Source organism: Humulus lupulus, chromosome 1, assembly GCF_963169125.1.
Source record: "Humulus lupulus chromosome 1, drHumLupu1.1, whole genome shotgun sequence".
NCBI classification, from domain to species: domain Eukaryota; kingdom Viridiplantae; phylum Streptophyta; class Magnoliopsida; order Rosales; family Cannabaceae; genus Humulus; species Humulus lupulus.
In genome coordinates this window covers 39,032,553-39,041,979 of record NC_084793.1, presented here as the reverse complement: position 1 = coordinate 39,041,979, position 9,427 = coordinate 39,032,553, and the positions used below count along the sequence as shown (strand labels likewise).

Below are 9,427 nucleotides of genomic sequence, written 5' to 3'. Positions count from 1 at the left end.
ACCAATTCATTCACTTGAACTAAAATATCTTCTATTACACCCCTGGGATAAGCATTCGACCTATCAGCAAGTTGAATAATCACCCATGTTTCTTCAAGTGAACCGAGATTCAATGAAGCATAAATGGAGAATGGAATGACATTGATAGAGGCTCCCAAATCCAACATACAATGCTCAATTCTTTTATTACCAATAGTGCAAGGGATAGTAAAAGTACCAGGATCCTTACACTTTGGTGGAAGCTTCTTTTGAAGAACTACGAAAACATTCTCCCCCACACTAACTTTTTCATTACCCCTCAACTTACGCTTATTAGTGCACAACTCTTTCAAAAACTTGGCATAGCGCGACACTTGTTTAATAGCGTCAAGAAGAGGAATATTCACTTCTACCTTTCGGAATGTATCAAGAATTTCCTTGTCAACCTCTTCCTTTTTAGTCTTCTTTAGTCTTCTTTAGTCTGCTTGGGAATGGAGGTGGAATGACAAAAGTAGGCTTAGGGCTTAGTTGTGTAAGGGTGGTTGGCTTTGGAGGAACATCTTCATCAACTAAGCAATCAACTTGTGGCTTGGATGACAATTTACTGGGCATTGGAGGACTAGGTGGATCATATTGCGTCCCACTTCGCAAAGTTACTACACTAACACTCTCCTTGGGATTCATCTCAGGTTGTGAAGGCAATTTATTTGACAGATGAGCTTCCAACCTGTTATATGATGCTGCTAATTGTCCCACCTGATTCTCCAAACTTTTGATGGAAGCTTGGGTGGTTTGCTGAAATTGAAGAGTATTTGTAGCAAGTGCATTGATTAAATCCTCAGTAGAGGGTTTGGCACTTGGTGGTGGAGTAGCTTGTGGTGGGTGTGATGGTCTAGGTACAAAATTATTTTGAGACCGCTGTTGCAAAGTGAACCAGGTGGTCTCACTGATGTTGGTTGTGGAGCAATTTGTTGTTGATTCCCATAACGAAGATTTGGATGATCACACCAGCCAGGATTATAAGTTTGTGAAAATGGTTCATAATACATCTGACGTAATTGGCCAGGGAAATTTCCTACAGCGTTAACACCCTCAGTTTCTCCCTCAACTAGAGTAAAGCGAGTATCAGTAGTGTGCCCCACAATTTGACAGATTCCACATGGCCTCACCTATTGGCCTAAAGCTAATTGTTGGACCACTGCAGTTAATTGAGCCAATTGTTGACCCGGTTGATTAGCATTAGAGGTGCTCACTACATTAGCTGATTTGGGTGGTGGAATAGGATCTTAGTGAATGCCAAACTGTTGTGAGTTAGCAGCCATATTAGAAATCAAGCTCCTGGCTGCAGCAGGAGTCTTATCAACTAGTGCACCCCCACTGGCTGCATCAATCATACTCCGATCCAGTGATTGTAATCCTTCATAAAAGTACTGAATGAGGAGTTGTTCACTTATCTGATGATGAGGGCAACTAGCACACAACCGCTTAAATCTTTCCCAATATTCATACAAAGACTCTCCTGTATATTGCCTTATACCACAGATCTTTTTCCTGATGCTTCCAACTTTGGATGCTGGAAAGTATCGTTCTAGGAACATAGTCTTCATACCATTCCAAGTTTCAACAGTACCAGGTGGAAGATAGTACAACCACTCTTTAGCTGCATCCTTTAGGGAGAAAGGAAAAGCTTGCAGCTTAATTTGTTCTTCAGTCACTGCAGCAGGTTTCATACTAGAACAGACAATATGAAACTCCTTCAAATGTTTATTCGGATCCTCACCAGGCAGCCCATGGAAAGAAGGAAATAAGTGGATGAGGCCCGACTTCAGCTCAAAGTTTACATCCAATGGTGGATACTGTATGCAAAGTGGTTGTTGGTTAAGATTTGGCGCTGCCAACTCTTTCAATGTCCTTTGCTGGGCCATTGTTCTATAGGATCGAACTGAATCGTTAGAATCAGATTCGTTGTCAGACGGTAATGGCACTTTAACAGGATTGACTTGTGGAGCAAGACGTTGAAAGAGTGGATTATCGGTGATAGTCCTTGAAGAACGAGAAGCTGGCAATGACTCAAGATATTGTTTAAGCCTAGATAACCTTTCTTGAGTATCGTCTTCACCAGACATATACACCTGATAATTCCACAGTAAAAACTAATTAGACACAAATAAATAAATTTGAATAATAAAGAGAATAACAATAGTCCCCGGCAACAGCGCCAAAAATTTGATGGCTGTCGTATACCACACAAATTTAACAATGATTTTCTTTCAATACTTCCAATTATTTCAGTATAATAGCAAGCACAGGTCGAACCCACAATGACTATTGTTCACTTTATTATTCAATAATTAACACTAAAACTTAAAAGGGGATTTTGATTTTTAACTCAAAATTAAATAACATAAACTAGAAAGCAAATAAAGATTGGTATTACGATATTACGAAACAGTTAAAGGTTAATCTCCACCCTCAACAATCACTCATAATCACTAATAATAAATATTATTCCAATTTCTCAATTAAACTATTAACCCCGCAGATAACGCTGAAGCAGTCAATTATCCCAGTCTCCCTATTATAAGTAATCAAGGCGAAGCGCTCAATAATTAACTCTTTTATCTAAGCAATAAATCTATGAAGCATACAATCTATTTAACTTAGATAAAGCATTAAGTCCTATGGAAACAAGTTAATCTAGGCAATAAATTAATGAAGCATATAATTCATTTAACCTAGGTTCTATTTTTCATCACAATCAACAATTCTTTTGACATCACTTTCAATTGCAATTTATCACATACACTTAGAATCCTAAACTATTAGGTGAGTAGTAATTCTAAGATGACAATTGAACAATGTAAAACCTTAATTAGTTGGCCACCTAACAAGAAATCACAAAATTCATAGCATTCAATTAGAAAAATATAAACAATTTAATATTGAGAGAAATTAAAGAATAATATTCATTATCAATAATCAAGAATTCATGTCTTGGGTTTTGAATTAACCCTTAACCTAAAAAGAACCTACTCCATAATAGTAATCATAATCACAAACATAATTATAATTAAAATTAAAGAGATTAAGGGAAGAAAAGAAACTAGATTGATGAACAAAAGTAATGTAGTCTTATAGTCTTCTCTTCAGCCCTTTCTCAGTCTTTTTCTCTCCTAAACCGTAATAAAAAATCCCCTCTCAAATTAACCCTAATCATCCTTTATAGTCTCAATTAAATTCTAATTAAAAAGTAATAAAAAATCTGAAAACGACGTCGCAAGTTGCGGCCTGGAAAATGGGAGCCGCGGCCTAGAACAAAATCTGTGCATAAATCTGTCACTCAGGCAGCGGCCTGAAAATTATGAGCAGCGGTCTGAAAAAATTGAGCAGCGGCCTGTCTGGAAGAAAAAAAATTCTGAAACTCCAATTCCATTTAAAGTGTCGCGGCCTGAGTTTTATGAGCCGCAGCCTACCTTCAATATCTTCAATTCTTGGTCTTAGATAGCTTGCACGTTGCCGCCACTTCAACATTTCAATCTCGGAAGCCTTGAATACTCCTAAAACTTTATTTTAACTACACTTGCCATCAAAATGTCAGATTTATCATCATAAAACCCAATGTAGAAAATATGTTGTAGAATCACGAAACTTAGTTAAAACTATTAAAAATGCTATCATAACACCATCCAGGCATAGAAAAACTTAACAAATATTAATACAAAAATGACCTTATCAAGTAATGACCAGGGGATCTTTATGAGGAAATTGAACTTGTGACGCGTCCTCTTCAGTAAATGTAATGGGCTGAGTCTCAACCCTCTGCTGTTTTGGAGCTCGTGGTTCGGGTTCGTAGGTAGAACCGTCTCCAGTCTTGATTTCGTTTACATATCTCTTTTGGGCATTCCTACCCGAACCGGCAATATGCGGTCCCCCCCGAGATGGTTACTACATCATTTTCATCAATCGAAGGGGGTCGCTCATCCTTCTGAACTCGGGAGTTATTGTTTTGGGCAGGTTGTGCAACTGCTGCCCTCTGACTTGTTGAGGCTTGATTGGAATTTCAGTTTCTAACATGCTGCCCGAGATATCCTCTCGAGATCAAGCCTTCGATCTTGTCCTTCAGTTGGCGACACTCATCGGTTGTATGTCTGATGTCTTTGTGGAATCTACAGTATTTGTTTGAGTCCCTTTTCGCCTTCTGATTTTGCATGGGATCAGGTCGTCTGAAAGGGGCTTGATTTTCATTGGTCAAAAATATTTTTCCCGAGCCTCGTTGAGCTCGGTATATACTGTGTAAACGGAGAAATATTTATCTCCTTTCTTTTTTTTCCCTCCATCAGCCTCGGGGTTATTCCCTTCATTCTTCTTCCTTTTAGAAGGGTTATCCCCGGAGGGTTTCGAAGTTTATGGGGATGTCGAGGTCGAGGCAGAGTTAACGTTTGTCATTGTAGTTATGGGCTGAGAGGTCAGGTTCAGTGCTAACCTTGCCTTTTCTACATTGACAAACCTCTGGGCCCTTCGATTAAACTCGGTTAGTGACCTAATGAGTTTTCTCTGTAAATCTTCCCAAGGGGACTCCCTAGTAAAATACCAGCTCTTACGGCCATCAGGTGGCCACTATCATCGACATTTTGGGCTCGAGCTACTTCTATGTTAAACCTTGTAAGGTAACTCTTTAGTGACTCTCCTTGTTGCTGTGGACATTAGTTAAGGCAAAAGCTTCAGGCCTGACGCCAACCATAGCCTTGAATTTCTTTTTAAATTCTCTTGCTAATTGATCACAGGACGAGATCGAATGTCTTCAAAACTTTTCAAACAATTTTTTTGCTAGTCCCGTAAGAGTAGCTGGAATCAGCATACACCTGAGCTCGTAGCCAACATTGCTGACTCGCATGATGGTATTAAAGGTGCTCAGATGACTGTACGGGTATGAGTTTCCATCGAATTGTGCTACTTGGGGTATTTTGAATCCTTGTGGAAATGGAGTGTTAGAAATATGCTAGGCAAAAGGCTCGAGCTCCTCATCAAACTATTTAGCTTTCTCCCTGCACTGTTCGTCTTACAAGAGCCTAAATGCTATTTCCAACTGATCAATCCTTTCCTGGACCATATCCACTGGAGGTCGAGCTTGAACTTGAGGGGGCTGGTTATCATTAATAAAAACTCAAGTTCCTTGTCTTGGCATAGGGTTAAGTGCCGACTGCTTACGTCCATTCAGATGGACTCGCAAATCAAGGTTTGGGGGATTATCTCATCCCCGTTTATGGTTAAGGTGATCCTACAGATCAGGATGATTCCCCTGATTCCATGTATGCCTAGGTTCAGTATTATAAATGCTTACGGACCGAGTGTAGTCCGAGCTCCTGCTTGCGTAGCTTGCAGCCCTTTCTGGCTGTGAGGCTCGATAATTACTATTGGGGTTTTATGCCCTTATTAAAACCCAAATTCTTTGTAATCTCGTTTTATTATCAATAAAAGAATAGAAATAATTTTTTTGACTTGGTCAATCACTTTCCTCACATGTTTTATTTTCATGATTATTTGTTTAATATAAACTTCTATTAAATCCCGAGCATATAGCTAATCATATTTATAGTGACGTAATCACAGTGGAATATAAATATGATTATATGTTCAAAATAAGTTAGTCCTAAGATTAGTCAGTGTACATGATTTACATTGACTTGCCAATCTACGATATGATCTAATTGTAGTGTTATGTTCTTTCCAGAACATTAGCAAAGTAGATAAGATCGGATGTATTTGTTACATCGGACAAGACCGATATTGACAGTTGATAAGATAAGTAAACATACCGTTATTATCTATTCTAGTCATATCATATAGTTGACCACAGGTTAATTCAATCTCAATTATGAGTGGTTAGTATTCTAACTGATTGTATTATTTGAGTTCTTTGACTTGTTCGTTACCAGCTTACCCTACGGACTAGCCCTTACTTACATCTTAGGAACTTGGTAGTATAATTGAGTGGGAGTGTTAATCATAGATATGAACATCTATAGCTTCTGATGAAGAAGTGAAACGATGGTTTCCTTTCAGTTTGGTTCAAGGTGTTAAATGATAGAGATCTCATTTCAGTAATTAAATTAGTTTACTGAAATATCATTTACAAGGTACTAAGTATTTTAAGGATAAAATACAATGAAGGGTAAAATGGTATTTTAATCCCATCTCATTGTAGACCGTCTATAGAGGATTGAGTGACAATTATGGTTGTAACAATGGATAATTAATAGCATATCTATATTTGTTATAGAGCGTTCTATGAATTCAAGCGTGCAATTCCGAGTCTATAGTGGAGTCACGATGAATTAATAAGTTAGTAAATTTATTTGTTAGATTTATGATAACTTATTGGAGCTTGATTTCATAGGCCCATGGTCCTCATTGTACCTTGGATAAAATCATCTAGATAGTCTCCATTAATTGATTTAATTATCAATTAGAATTATCAAAGTTGACCATGTCAATTTTGGATAGTTTCACAAATGTATTTTTTAGAAGAAAAGAAAAATTAGGGCGAATTTATTAATTAAGATAAATCGGTATCTAAATTAATAAATAAGTTTAAATCAAGGTTCAAATTATAAATAATTAATTTGATAAATGATTTAAATAATTATTTAATTAATTAAATCAATAGAAAATAATACAGGTCTTGATTTTAAGTCCAATGGGCTTATAATCAAATGGGAACTTTCACAGGCCTAAAGACCATGATAATTTCGACCTAGGGCTATTAATTGGCTATTATTTTATTGATTTTTTTAATTAAATTAAATGGCCTAATTGAGTCTATAAAAGGAGTTATTAGAGAGAAGTCAAAACATAAGTTCAGACTTCTGGGACGACAGATAAGTTTAATCACTAGTTTCTGATAGTTTTTAAATTCTCTCTAAACACAAGTACTTTTCTAAGCCTCTTTATTATTTTCTTTTCTTCTCTCTGTATCTATCTCATGTGTTGAGAATTGCCCACTCTAGTCTAGGTGATTCTAAGGATACATTAGAAGACTGTTAAGACATTAGAATAACGGTTCAGTTTCTTGATAATACTCTGCGATAGAAAGGATACAAGAGTTAGAGAAACTGAAGGAATGTGTAACGCCCTGGTTACTCCAAGACCGTTACTGTGATCTTTGAACCGTGCTTAACTCACTAATTGAGTTCTTTGGTTATAAACGTGCATCTAGGTGTTATTAATAGGTTAAGGTGCAAAACCAATCAAAAGGAAAGGATACATTTTATTTAAAACATAAAACTGTTCATGGGCCCATAAAAGCGCTTACAAGTTATTTACAATCCAAAATGGTCATTACGGTTTAAAATTTACAACCCGCCGACCTAAGCGGCAAAATAGGGTAAACCCCCTTGTTCCTCCGAGAAACTCCTTGGTCGTGGTGGTCAAGCGGCCACATATGTACATGTCACCACCTAAGCTCTCCACTCAAGGCTGGGTGAGCTTTTCTTTCCCTTTACCTGCACCACATAGCACCCATGAGCAAAAACCCAACAAGAAAACTCAATACTTCATATAAATATTATCAAATGATGATCATTATAATCATATAGAGCTTATAGCCCTGAACAGATGAGTGAATATCACTTAGTGGTTATGTTAACCATGAAGGAGCGTATAACTCTAATCAGATGAGTGATTTAACACTTGAGGTTCTGGTAAACCATAATGAGTGACTGGCGAGCAAGTCACTACGGGGCTCGGCACCTATAGCCATGTGACAATTCAGTCACTTGGACCTTCTGGCCCTTTCTCCAATCAAATGAGTGACTCCTGGGTAAGTCACCCCGGACTCAACACCCATAGCCATGTGACTAAACCGTCACTGGGGCTCTCTGGCCCTGGCTTTAAGTGACTAGCCTTAGGCTAGACAAGCGCTTTTTAGTTTTCATCGAACTTGAGGTCGGTCCGGCATTAATGCTCATTTGAGTCATTCAATGCATATGTCGATTAGATCTAATCTTTGTCGACTTGCGTTAAACATGCTAAGACCGTTCTTGACTTATGAGTCAATACCATGTGACCAGTGCTCAGTACTACTGCCGAACTTGACCAATGAGTCCCAGCTTCACAGTTAATACTGACACCATTGCCAATTCTGACTATTTAGTTAGTGCCATGCACAAGCGAGAAAGATTTGCTAAGCATTTGATATGCAATCAATGTCCACATTTAAACATTCAACATGCCTCAAGAATAACCATGCATGTCACATATGGGGTGTAGTTTTCTTACCTCTAGTTCGAGCGAGAGATAGTAGCAGAACAACCCTTGAGAATGATCGACCTATTGATTCCTTAGCGGTTACCTAGTCATAACCAATTATAACCTCCATTAATGAAAATCAACAATAATAGGGTCTTGACCTAAACCTCACTCCCGAGACCCCGAATTGTACCCAAACGGTGAGTAGATTCGATCCCGAGCCTTAAGGATTGAAACCTCGAGCCAAAAACCCTTAAAAATGCCCAAAACAGGAATCTGATGGAACAGGGTAGCACTACACCTAGCGCCCCAGCGCTCTAGTCAGCCAGAAACCCTCACGAGTAGCGTTATAGCGCCCCCTTGTGGGCGCTACAGTGCTACACACAGCCAGAATCTCCCTGAAACTTTCCCCCTTTGACTCCACCATTTCTAACCTGAATCAAAAGCTTCCAAACCTCATTTTAAGTCCCAAATGAACCCAAAAACCATCTACACATGTCCTAGGCATCACAACCCAAGTAACCCTAGCCAAAAACTCCCATCAAAACCCATTAACCAATTTAGAAAACCAAGCTGAAAACTAAACCAAAAACAGGGCAAAGCTAGAGTTTCAATGGCTAGAAACTTACCTCAAGCTCATATTAGGATCCTCTTCAATGGTGGAACACAATCCTAAGCCCTCAAGATCCACTTCCCTAGCTTGAATCCTCAAGAACAGCTCAAAAGTTCAAAAGAAAAAGGGAGAGAAAAGAGGTACGAGAGAGATATGTCTATGCTCTGTTTTGCCAACCTTCTACAACCTTCAATGGCTTAAGTATATCATATGGTGAAAAGACCCTTTTGCCCCTAGGTCATTTAAGGTTTTCTAAAGGCTCCCAAGGGTAAAACAGTCATTTCCCACCTATTTCATCAATCATAATTAACACCCTCCAATTCTCGTTATTCTCGATATTCACAAATACCAATAATTCATATCCCGTTACCCTTTAATTCCCGGCAATGCTCTAATCACCAAAATATCCCGAGACTCACCCCGAGCCCCGAACTTAATCTCATTATGACTAAACCGCTAATTTGCACTCAAAGATCATCTCATGCCAAATGGCTCGAACAAATCCACATTATGATGTAGCCTCAACCATAGTTCATCAACATGCATGAAAATACACAATTACGCCCTCAACGGGCCAAATTACCAAAA

The 9,427-nt window shown here is 38.4% G+C and overlaps 1 non-coding gene across 1 annotated transcript; it reads left to right on the top strand.

Annotated features, from left to right (window-relative positions):
- The first annotated feature begins 1,431 nt into the window (after positions 1-1,431).
- On the top strand, positions 1,432-1,538 carry LOC133813163 (small nucleolar RNA R71). The gene has a single exon (XR_009884202.1). It is a non-coding gene; the product is annotated as a small nucleolar RNA R71 (small nucleolar RNA).
- Positions 1,539-9,427: the final 7,889 nt, after the last annotated feature.